The 12936-nt window shown below is 40.6% G+C and overlaps 1 protein-coding gene across 2 annotated transcripts in view; it reads left to right on the forward strand.

Annotated features, from left to right (window-relative positions):
- The window catches only part of LOC126473882 (uncharacterized), a 69497-nt gene that overhangs the window by 25515 nt on the left and 31046 nt on the right, over window positions 1–12936 (forward strand). The window lies entirely within an intron of this gene.

Raw genomic sequence — 12936 nt, forward strand, 5'->3', positions numbered from 1 at the left:
GGAATATCAAGGCAAAATAACTCTGCAGTTTACATTAGTACTCCAGTCAGTGGTGAATTAGAAGCTGCAGAGGTGTGTAAAATGAGACCAGCTTTAAAAAAGGCCTTGTTTCAGAGCAAGACATAATTGAAGAGATCTACAAAAAATAAAATCATTGATGATACAGACAGTGAATCAGAAAGCCTTTCATCCACTGTGCTGGAATCTAAGGATGAGGGATGCTGTGAAAGAGAAGGTGATGAAGCCAAAACCTTACATAAGTTAACATGTTTGAAGAAGTGAGGTCTGGTGATTTTGTTTTGGTTCATTTTGGCATCAATAAAACCTTCTGAATATCATGTAGGCTAAGTTGTGAATACTATTGGGAAAGGGTAAGTGATTGTTCCCTATCTGTGGAAAAAAGGATCTAGATTTGTGTTCCCTATTGTCACAAATAAGTCAGCAATGGAAAGGTCTGACATTATTTGCCTCCTGCCTTCTGCAAAAGCAATTGTGGCAGAAAGATGAGGGTGGATGCTATAATTTAATTTTAATTTTGAAATGTGCAATATTTGTTTAAAAAACAACACCAAGTTTTCTTTAGGTTAATTTTGGTTTCTGTGACACTTATTAAGGAATAAATAACATTTTTTTGGGAATCTTGGGTTTATTTATATCAAAAACATGCTGCCCACTTTTACCTCATGCAGTTTCAGCCAATGCACACACTTACCCCACTATGGGATAAATGTGGGCAGACTGCAGGTATCTTTCTTCCCCAGTAGATGGTCAAAATGTTGAAGACATAAAGAATTTCATTAATACTTCTGATACTGTGGAAGCTGGTTAATCCAAACATACCAAATTCAAAAAATCTGCCTCAAATAATTGTAAGGTAAAACATGAAACATAAAAAATGTCCACACTAGTCCCACCCTCCCATAAATGACCATGTTGTATCTTGGAACAGTTTCTCACGTTTGGAGAAACCTTACTTTTTTTAAGTAAATTTTGTAATTTCAGAAAAATACTGTGGCACACATAAAAGAACACTACCACTTCAAAATGGAATAAGAAAGTACATTTTTAAACATATGTTATATGGCTGGCTGGAGGTGAAAGTCTTGAAAGTCTTCCAAGGTTCAACTCTCCCCCCTTCTATATTGTCAGTAGTAAGCCTGATTTGTGCATTTTAGCAGCTTTTGGTAACAGTACCCTCATTCAAAAAAAGAAAAAAAAGAAAGAAAGAAAGTAAGGACAAAAGTTGAGAAAGGCATATTTTTGAGATTTTTCGGATGCTTGCAAGTGTTTATGCTTTATACAATATTAGCACTATTATCATAGTAAAGAAAAAGTTATATGTGGTTGCAATCTTTTTCAGCGTATTCCAGTGATGAATTCTTCTTGACTTATCAGCCGAGTGGTGGTGTTGTCTTGTTGCAACATTTTGATGAGTTTCGTGCCCATCATCTTCACCAGAAGATGATGGGTATGAAACTCACCTTCTGCCGAAGATGATGGGTGCAAAACTTATCAAAACATTGTGACAAGACGATGCCACCACTCGCCTGATAACCCAAGAAGAATTAATCAAAGAAAAAGTTGTTCACCAAATCTCTGTGTATCTGCATGAATAAACAAATTTTAGCAAGTTATAAGTGTTGTGTACAGTTCATAGTAAATCTGCATGTAGGGTTTACATTTACTTAGCTTATATTACAACTAACATATCATGTGTATTTTTAGTTTTCTCTTCTGAGAGAGAAGTATTGTTTGAATTTATCATAAACTAGTCATTTACCTACAGCTTTGCCTTCGTAGACATACAGCACATATACTGCACTCATCTCCTCCTCCCCATTTCTCTCTGTCCATCTCCTCTTCCCTCCTTACTGTGTCCATCTCGTACTCCTCCCTCTCACTATCCATCTCCAACTCCTAACTCTCTCTGCTCAGCCATGTCCATCTGCACATATAATCCCTGGAATGCAGTCTGACACTGCTGTCAAAATGTGCCAGTCATGCAGGACTGCCTAGATGTTAGCAGGTACGATCCCTTCCACAATACATCTTTCCAGACAGTATGAGCATGTATACCAAATTTGGTTGAAATTGACCCAGTGGTTTGGGAGGAGATGTAGAAAACACACACACAGAGGATGAACATTAATAAAACTGAGAAACTGCACGGATGGAGTCCTGACTGGAAATGGAGGAAGAAAAGGTCCTGAGAACAGGACAATATCCTGCAAGATATTGTAGAACCCAGTCCTCCAAATCTGGTGTATGCACTGTCCACTGCCTCCCTGCATGTTCATCTGTTTTAAAGGACCCATGATCACACAAATGCCCAGATAGGGCTTGAAACGTTGTTTGATCTGGTTGGTGTCTGTGAGTGTACTCGTTTTGGTATAGGATGCTGCCTCTCGACCATTTCCATCTGGCATGAGATTTTCACGCTGCAGCGGAGTGTGTGCTGATGTGAAACTTTCCTGGCAGATTAAAACTGTGTGCCGGACTGAGACTCGAACTCAGGACCTTTGCCTTCCACAGGCAAGTGCTCTACCAACTGAACTACTCAAGAACGACTCACGCCCATTCCTCACAGCTTTACTTCCACCAGTACCTCGCCTCCTACCTTCCAAACTTTACAAAAGCTCTCCTGCGAACCATGCAGGACTAGCACTCTTGAAAGAAAGGATATTGCGGAGACATGGCTTAGCCACAGCCTAGGGGATGTTTCCAGAATGAGAGCTTCTGTAAAGTTTGGAAGGTAGGAGACAAGGTACTGGCGGAAGTAAAGCTGTGAGGACGGGACGTGAGTCATGCTTGGGTAGCTCAGTTGGTAGAGCACTTGTCCGCAAAAGGCAAAGGTTCCGAGTTCGAGTCTCGGTCCGGCACACAGTTTTAATCTGCCAGGAAAGTTTCATTTCCATCTGATTTAGCATACATAAACACCACCTCGGCTTGTTCCCGACATGAGTACTGGAACATTCTGGTGTTTACAGTGTGCTGCAGCAATCACATAGCCTGCAACACACAAGGAACATACAGTACATGGCCAGAGGAATTTTCATTCATCAGCACCATCTACTGTGGCAATAATACATTTCTGGACTCATGTTCATAGGACCTTTTTTCCTCCATTTCCAGCTAAGAATCCATCCCTACAGAGTGTCAGTTTATTAATGTTCACTATATATACACTATAGCACCAAAGAAACTGGTATAGGCATGTGCATTCAAATACAGAAATATGAAAACAGGCAGAATATTGCGCTGCTGTCAGCAACACCCATATAAGATAACAAGTGTCTAGTGCAGTTGTCAGATCAATTAATGCTCCTACAATGGCAGGTTTTCAAGATTTAAGTGAGTCTGAACATGGTGTTATAGTTGGTGCGTGAGCAATGGGACACAGCATCTCTGAGTTAGCGATGAAGTAGGGTTTTCACACACAAACATTTCACGAGTGTACCGTGAATATCAGCAATTCAGTAAAACATCAAATATCCAACAGCAGAATCATTCAACATGACATAAGTGCAACCCCTCCGCAAATTGCTGCAGATTTCACTGCTGGGCCATAACAAGTGTCAGCGTGTGAACCATTCAAAGCCTCACCTGGGCCCATCAACACTGACATTGGACTGTTGATGACTGGAAATATTTTGCCTGGACAAATGAGTCTCATTTCAAATTCTATTGAGCGGATGGACATGTACAGGAATGGAGACAACTTCATGACTCCATGGATCCTGCATGTCAGCAGGGGACTCTTCAAGCTGGTGGAGGCTCTGTAATGCCGTGGGGCATGTGCAGTTCGAGTGATACGAGGCCTCTGATATGTCTAGATAGGACTCTCACAGGTGTCACGTATCCAAGCATCCCATCTGATCACCTGCATCCATTCATGTCCATTGTGTATTCCGACGGACTTGGGCAATTGCTACAGAGTGGCTCCAGGAACACTCTTATGAGTTTAAACACCTACGTTTGCCACCAAACTCCCCAGACATGAATGTTATTGAGAATATCTGGGATGCCTTGCAACATGCTGTTCAGAAGAGATCTCCACCCCCTTGTACTCTTATGGATTTATGGATAGCCATGCAGGATTCATGGTGTCAATTCCCTCCAGCACTACTTTAGACATTAGTTGAGTTCATGCCACGTTGTGTTGTGGCACTTCTGTGTGCTCTCGGGGGCCCTACCTGATATTAGGCAGGTATATACACACACAGTGAAACCTCTATATAACATTTTTCAAGGGACCACAAATTCTGAACACAGTACAGAGGAAAACACTATAAAGAGGAAGGCTTCCAAATAATAATTATAGGACATTACTGAAGATCGGGATGCCACTAATCAGCTTTGACAAATGGTGCCGTACATGACATTTTAAATTTTCACAACACTATAATGTGATATTCATTGCAAATTATCAATGTATCAAATGATTAGTGTTTTGTAATTAAAACATAGGGCCCAGTAGGTGAATGGGTGAAAGTAAATGGATCAGTTTGTACTGTAAAAAGTTAGAACAGAGCCTTAAGATATGACATCACTGTCCAAAGCTGACAGGTGGTATCCCGTTCTTCAGTTGACCCAATTATAGAATATGAGCCAACTTTTGTTTATGATATACTGAACATATTACATAAAAACACAGTAAATGGTACAGATTAAAAAAGAATTAGTTACAAAAAAATTACTTTAATAATTAAATTATGAAACGGAACTTAAATTCGCACAAAACTTTAGGAACCTATGCAATCTGAAAATCACATACCTATGATTTTTTAAAATATTCAAGCAAGAATGTTTGTTTTCTATTTCTCCTAGACTCTATGGCAATCATTTCTTGCTCCAAATGAGCAAGTTGAACTACTGTTCTGTCCTCAAGTCTGTGGGCCATCATATATCTCCTGAATGTTTCAAAGGCTTCAGCTGCCTTACTATATGAGGGCGCAGGGTCATCTTCCTTGTCACTGCCACTTTCACTACCACTATTATTCTCCAAGCTTCTCTCTGCAGTCAGCTCCTCAATACTTTGTACTCCTGTGGTTGCCACGTTGTCATCCACAGACACAAAGTCCTCAAAAGTGACAGAATCACTGCCTATTAATTCCTTAAACTCTTGCAAATCACTTGCAACATCTTACACAGGAGCTGCCATCTCATTCTCACAGAATCCCACTTTTGTGAAAGTTTTTAATAGTTTCAGCACTGACTTACCTCCACGAGTGCATAATTAAATTCATTGCCTGTAAAATATTCAGCTTCAGTTGTGAGCTCTGCTGGCTTCCCGGTTTTCTTTGGTCCATCAAATTCAAGGCCTTTTTTACAAGTGCTGTCCTATATTTAACCTTAAGGGCGTGTATAATTCCCAAGTCCAAAGGTTGCAGATGGCTGGTGCAGTTGGGTGGCAGGAAAATTACTTTCACATTTCTCAGAAAGGATACGTCTGGTGGATGTGCCGCACATCTATCCACAAACAGCAGCACTTTTCTTGCAGCACTCCCCATTTTGGCAACGAATTCTCTGAGACATGCTTGCTGAAACCAAGTTAATAAAACTTCCTCCATTTCCGCATAAGTCAATGGTTTCAAATGAATACGTTTTGAATTTCCACAATTCTCAAACCCTTCCATTATCAATGATCTGTTTTTCATAATAGTGTTGAGTGTTGAGGGGCCAGTTCAAATTGCTTCGCTAGCTCCACGCGACTCACACCAGGAGATGTCTCCACTTTTTTAATAAGAGAAACCTTCTCTTCCAGAGAAATGTTCTTCCACTTTTCACTCATGTTCACGATGAAAACTTTAAAAAAAAAAAAAAAAAAAAAAAAAAAACATGATATCGAAGACACACTCTCACCAGGCACATGAACTGTTTGCTGCTCAGCTCACATAACACGCTAAAAATACAAAGCATCGACTGAAATGGCACCAAAAAGATTGCAGGCAGAATGTGTGTCACATGTCATGTGACAGGGTTCTGCACTGACATATGAAACACGCTGAGTGTGGGCTTTCCGAGCCAGGGCAAACTGTGAATCCACAGAATGGAAAATGATGTGTCTACATCCAGTCACTTAAACGAAATAAAGAGGTAAATAATTGACTAGGGCTCCAAAAATATAAGTGTTACATCAAGGAAATTGTAATATAGAGGAAACGCAGTAAAGAGGAAAATTTAACATTTTTTATATGGGCTTTTAGTCGGGACCGAAAAAAATGGATGTAACATAGAGGAAAACATTATGTGGAGGAACGTTATAAAAAGGTTTCACTGTATCAGGAAGCTTAGTTTAAAGTTATTTTGTGTACTGTTTTGTGTCAGGCACAACACATCCCCACTCTATATAGTGTTCCCTGGTGTGGGATGAGCTAGCTGTTGTTCATAAGCAGCAGCAACTATCCATGACCATTGTAAAACAATTAGAAGCAACGGTGAATGGGTGTGCTGGGAAACCTACTGAGATTTGTGTACCAGAGGTACAAAAGGTGCCTCTAGTACTATTACCTCCTGTGTGTGCTGTCTCCTCTACAGGGTACAGGATCTCTCATTATTCATCTGTTTGACAGCTGACTAGACAACCAGTACAGGGGAGACAGGGACCTGAGATCATGCAGCGAAGCTGAAACTGAGCCTGTAAGGCTCTCTCCTCTCATTTGGAAACATTTTGTGTTCCATGTCAAGGGGAGGCAAATGCTGAAGGGAAGACGAGACGGGGGGGGGGGGGGGGGGGGGGGGGGGAGTTCTACTAATCATTAGTTTAAACATGAGTGAATAATGGTACCCCTTGTTAAATTGGCTTCAAAGGAAGGGCAGGAGTGTCAGGTATACTCAGTGTTTATACCTCGGGGCTTCACTCGTCATGTTGAAGATGATTCACTGCATCCATTGAGGGAACTGCTGATGGTCTCCAGGTGGCGGTCTGGTTCATGAGATTGAAACTAGGGCACTACTTCTGTTTTGAATAAAAATTAGAAACAATGATGGCTGAAGACTCTCTACATCTACATATATACTCCACTAGCTACCAAGCGGTGTGTGGCAGAGGGCACAATTCATGCCAAAGTCATATTCGTATTCCCCCCTCCCCCTCTGTTCCACTCGCAGATTGTGCAAGGGAAAAACAACTGTCTGAATGCCTAAGTACGAGCTCTAATTTCCCTTATCTTTGAATGATGATCATCGCTTGATTTGAAAGTTGGTGGTAATAATATTTGCTCTACATCCTCATCAAAGATCAGATTTCAGAATTTACTGAGCAGCCCCTTCCATTTACCATGTCATCTGTCTGCAAGTGTGTCCCACTTCAGACTTTCTATGAGATTTGTAATGCTCTTGTGATGGCTAAATGTACCAGTCACAAATCTTGCCGCTCTTCTTTGGACCTTCTCAATCTCTTGAATCAGAGCTAACCGGTAAGGGTCCCATACAGATAAACAATACTCTTAAGAATGTTCGAACTAACATATTGTAAGCAATTTCCTTTGTTGAAAGACTGCATTGCTTCAGGCTTCTACCAATAAACTGCAATGTAGGGTACACCTTGCTCGTTACTTGTGTAATCTGATCATTCCATTTGAGTTCATTTCAAATAGTCACACCCAGATACTTGACGGAAGTTCCTGCTTCCAAAGACTGGGGATTTATTTTGTACTCATAGATTAATGGGGATTTTTGCCTTGTTATATGCAGTAGCCCCCCCCATGAACCATGGACCTTGCCGTTGGTGGGGAGGCTTGCGTGCCTCAGCGATACAGATAGCCGTACCGTAGGTGCAACCACAACGGAGGGGTATCTGTTGAGAGGCCAGACAAATGTGTGGTTCCTGAAGAAGGGCAGCAGCCTTTTCAGTAGTTGCAAGGGCAACAGTCTGGATGATTGACTGATCTGGCCTTGTAACAATAACCAAAACGGCCTTGCTGTGCTGGTACTGCGAACGGCTGAAAGCAAGGGGAAACTACAGCCGTAATTTTTCCCGAGGGCATGCAGCTTTACTGTATGATTACATGATGATGGCATCCTCTTGGGTAAAATATTCCGGAGGTAAAATAGTCCCCCATTCGGATCTCCGGGCGGGGACTACTCAAGAGGATGTCGTTATCAGGAGAAAGAAAACTGGCGTTCTACGGATCGGAGCGTGGAATGTCAGATCCCTTAATCGGGCAGGTAGGTTAGAAAATTTAAAAAGGGAAATGGATGGGTTGAAGTTAGATATAGTGGGAATTAGTGAAGTTCGGTGGCAGGAGGAACAAGACTTCTGGTCAGGTGACTACAGGGTTATAAACACAAAATCAAATAGGGGTAATGCAGGAGTAGGTTTAATAATGAATAGGAAAATAGGAATGCTGGTAAGCTACTACAAACAGCATAGTGAACGCATTATTGTGGCCAAGATAGATACGAAGCCCACGCCTACTACAGTAGTACAAGTTTATATGCCAACTAGCTCTGCAGATGACGAAGAAATTGAAGAAATGTATGATGAAATAAAAGAAATTATTCAGATTGTGAAGGGAGACGAAAATTTAATAGTCATGGGTGACTGGAATTCGAGTGTAGGAAAAGGGAGAGAAGGAAACATAGTAGGTGAATATGGATTGGGGGACAGAAATGAAAGAGGAAGCCGCCTGGTCGAATTTTGCACAGAGCACAACATAATCATAACTAACACTTGGTTTAAGAATCATGAAAGAAGGTTGTATACATGGAAGAACCCTGGAGATACTAAAAGGTATCAGATAGATTATATAATGGTAAGACAGAGATTTAGGAACCAGGTTTTAAATTGTAAGACATTTCCAGGGGCAGATGTGGACTCTGACCACAATCTATTGGTTATGACCTGTAGATTAAAACTGAAGAAACTGCAAAAAGGTGGGAATTTAAGGAGATGGGACCTGGATAAACTAAAAGAACCAGAGGTTGTACAGAGATTCAGGGAGAGCATAAGGGAGCAATTGACAGGAATGGGGGAAATAAATACAGTAGAAGAAGAATGGGTAGCTTTGAGGGATGAAGTAGTGAAGGCAGCAGAGGATCAAGTAGGTAAAAAGACAAGGGCTAGTAGAAATCCTTGGGTAACGGAAGAAATATTGAATTTAATTGATGAAAGGAGAAAATATAAAAATGCAGTAAGTGAAACAGGCAAAAAGGAATACAAACGTCTCAAAAATGAGATCGACAGGAAGTGCAAAATGGCTAAGCAGGGATGGCTAGAGGACAAATGTAAGGATGTAGAGGCCTATCTCACTAGGGGTAAGATAGATACCGCCTACAGGAAAATTAAAGAGACCTTTGGAGATAAGAGAACGACTTGTATAAATATCAAGAGCTCAGATGGAAACCCAGTTCTAAGCAAAGAAGGGAAAGCAGAAAGGTGGAAGGAGTATATAGAGGGTCTATACAAAGGCGATGTACTTGAGGACAATATTATGGAAATGGAAGAGGATGTAGATGAAGATGAAATGGGAGATATGATACTGCGTAAAGAGTTTGACAGAGCACTGAAAGACCTGAGTCGAAACAAGGCCCCCGGAGTAGACAATATTCCATTGGAACTACTGACGGCTGTGGGAAAGCCAGTCCTGACAAAACTCTACCATCTGGTGAGCAAGATGTATGAAACAGGCGAAATACCCTCAGACTTCAAGAAGAATATAATAATTCCAATCCCAAAGAAAGCAGGTGTCGACAGATGTGAAAATTACTGAACTATCAGCTTAATAAGTCACAGCTGCAAAATACTAACACGAATTCTTTACAGACGAATGGAAAAACTAGTAGAAGCCAACCTCGGGGAAGATCAGTTTGGATTCCGTAGAAACACTGGAACACGTGAGGCAATACTGACCTTACGACTTATCTTAGAAGAAAGATTAAGGAAAGGCAAACCTACGTTTCTAGCATTTGTAGACTTAGAGAAAGCTTTTGACAATGTTGACTGGAATATTCTCTTTCAAATTCTAAAGGTGGCAGGGGTAAAATACAGGGAGCGAAAGGCTATTTACAATTTGTACAGAAACCAGATGGCAGTTATAAGAGTCGAGGGACATGAAAGGGAAGCAGTGGTTGGGAAGGGAGTAAGACAGGGTTGTAGCCTCTCCCCGATGTTGTTCAATCTGTATATTGAGCAAGCAGTAAAGGAAACAAAAGAAAAATTCGGATTAGGTATTAAAATTCATGGAGAAGAAATAAAAACTTTGAGGTTCGCCGATGACATTGTAATTCTGTCAGAGACAGCAAAGGACTTGGAAGAGCAGTTGAATGGAATAGACAGTGTCTTGAAAGGAGGATATAAGATGAACATCAACAAAAGCAAAACAAGGATAATGGAATGTAGTCTAATTAAGTCGGGTGATGCTGAGGGAATTAGATTAGGAAATGAGGCACTTAAAGTAGTAAAGGAGTTTTGCTATTTGGGGAGCAAAATAACTGATGATGGTCGAAGTAGAGAGGATATAAAATGTAGGCTGGCAATGGCAAGGAAAGCGTTTCTGAAGAAGAGAAATTTGTTAACATCCAGTATAGATTTAAGTGTCAGGAAGTCATTTCTGAAAGTATTCGTATGGAGTGTAGCCATGTATGGAAGTGAAACATGGACGATAAATAGTTTGGACAAGAAGAGAATAGAAGCTTTCGAAATGTGGTGCTACAGAAGAATGCTGAAGATTAGATGGGTAGATCACATAACTAATGAGGAAGTATTGAATAGGATTGGGGAGAAGAGAAGTTTGTGGCACAACTTGACCAGAAGAAGGGATCGGTTGGTAGGACATGTTCTGAGGCATCAAGGGATCACCAATTTAGTATTGGAGGGCAGCGTGGAGGGTAAAAATCGTAGAGGGAGACCAAGAGATGAATACACTAAGCAGATTCAGAAGGATGTAGGTTGCAGTAGGTACTGGGAGATGAAAAAGCTTGCACAGGATAGAGTAGCATGGAGAGCTGCATCAAACCAGTCTCAGGACTGAAGACCACAACAAAACAACATATGCAGTAGGTTACACTTACTAATATTGAGAGATAACTACCAGTCATTACACCACGCATTTATTTTCTGCAAATCCTCATTGACTTGTTCACAACTTTCGTGTGATACTACTTTCCTGTAGACAACATCATCATCGACAAACAGTCTAATGCTGCTGTCAATACCATCAACCAGATCATTGTCCGCCCCCGGTAGGTGAGTGGTCAGCACGACAGACTGTCAATCCTAAGGGCCCGGGTTTGATTCCCGGCTGGGTCAGAGATTTTCTCTGCTCAGGGACTGGGTGTTGTGTTGTCCTAATCATCATCATTTCATCCCCATCGATGCGCAAGTTGCCAAAGTGGCATCAAATCAAAAGACTTGCACCAGGCGAGCGGTCTACCCGACAGGAGGCTCTCGTCACACGACATTTCATTTTTCACCAGATCATTTATGTAAATTTCAAAAAGCACCAAGCCACTACACTGCCCTGGGGCACATCTGAAGTTACGCTTGCTTCTGTTGAAGTCACCCCATTCAGGTCAACATACTGCTCTCTGTCTGTTAGAAAACTTTCTATACAACCTCTCAGTGTAAGACGTCACCCACATGTTGCCAACAGTCAATGGTCTTGTCAAAGAAGACAGATGATTGGGCAGAGTTTCAGCCTTGGGGAGAGAAACTTTCCATGAGAGGCAGAAGAATCAGCATGATCAGCAGTGTGAGACTGCAGACAGTGATGAAAACCATTGCATTAAAGACACACAGTGTCTACCCACAGGACACATAGCCTCTAATTGGCCAAGTGTCATGATGATCTCTCCATTGGCAAAACATTCTGGATTAGTCCCTCATTCAGATATCCAGGAGGGGACTGCCAAGGGGGAGGCAACCATGAGAAAACCATTGAATAATCAACATAGATGATGAATTGATGTCTGTTGATTGTGTTTTTATGTAGTTTCAGTACTTCTTGCAAAGTTTTTAGGCTATCAGAGTGGATGTTTTGCCTGTTTTTTATATTGTTAGTTATGAATCATCCACATGTGTCTGAAATGCAATTTTAAACACTTTTATTTCATGACAGGTTAATAAACTAAGAAGAATTTTATCCCAATACTTTCACTAATCTTTTAGCATACGAACGGAAGGATTTTGTAAATTTTACCCTTATTTAGCCAACAAAAAATTAATAAAGTCACTAATAATTTCAATCTAGAGTGCCTAAAGCCAAACAACCTATTAATCTGTTAGATAATCCCACAAATGAACAGGGAATTAAAGTATGCAAAATAAGCTACTAACACTCTGGTTTACAGAAGATATGTGAGTGCAAAATATGTCAAACTTCTTGATTAGTTTATCAACGTGGTGACTATGTTTTAGCTTGCTATCCACTTAGAATACAAGTTATATTAAATATAGTGTTTCATTTAGTGTGTGATCAACAATGTTGATTTGTGATACCAGCACATTATTTATGCTTTTCTGAAATTGTATAGTAAAAGTCTTTCCGAGACTAAAATACTGTTTGCTTTGAATCACTCTAGGACTGGCTATCTGTCACCTGAGTTGTGGTGTGGTTTTGTTGGACATTGCTGCATGTTTGGAACAGAAGCAAATGCAGTAATGATCTTTTTGGAATTTCATATTATGTGTTTCCCTATTCAGAATTACTGTCACTCATGTAGTGCAAAGTGATCCTCTGTTTTGCAGTGTGAAGGAAAGTCTAATGCACAAGAGATGTTATTAATGGTGCAATATTTCAATTTCATAAGCGGGGACATTACTGTGGAAAATAATCAGACATTAAAGATCAGAAAATAATCAAACATTAGAGATCAGAACTGAGTTTCCTTGATTAATACTCTCTGACAGAAAAACAACATTACACATCACAGGATCTGTGGATGAAGACTCTTCAGATAAATCTGAAATATTTAATTTTTGCTCTCTGAAGCTTT

This window comes from Schistocerca serialis, chromosome 4, assembly GCF_023864345.2.
Source record: "Schistocerca serialis cubense isolate TAMUIC-IGC-003099 chromosome 4, iqSchSeri2.2, whole genome shotgun sequence".
NCBI classification, from domain to species: domain Eukaryota; kingdom Metazoa; phylum Arthropoda; class Insecta; order Orthoptera; family Acrididae; genus Schistocerca; species Schistocerca serialis.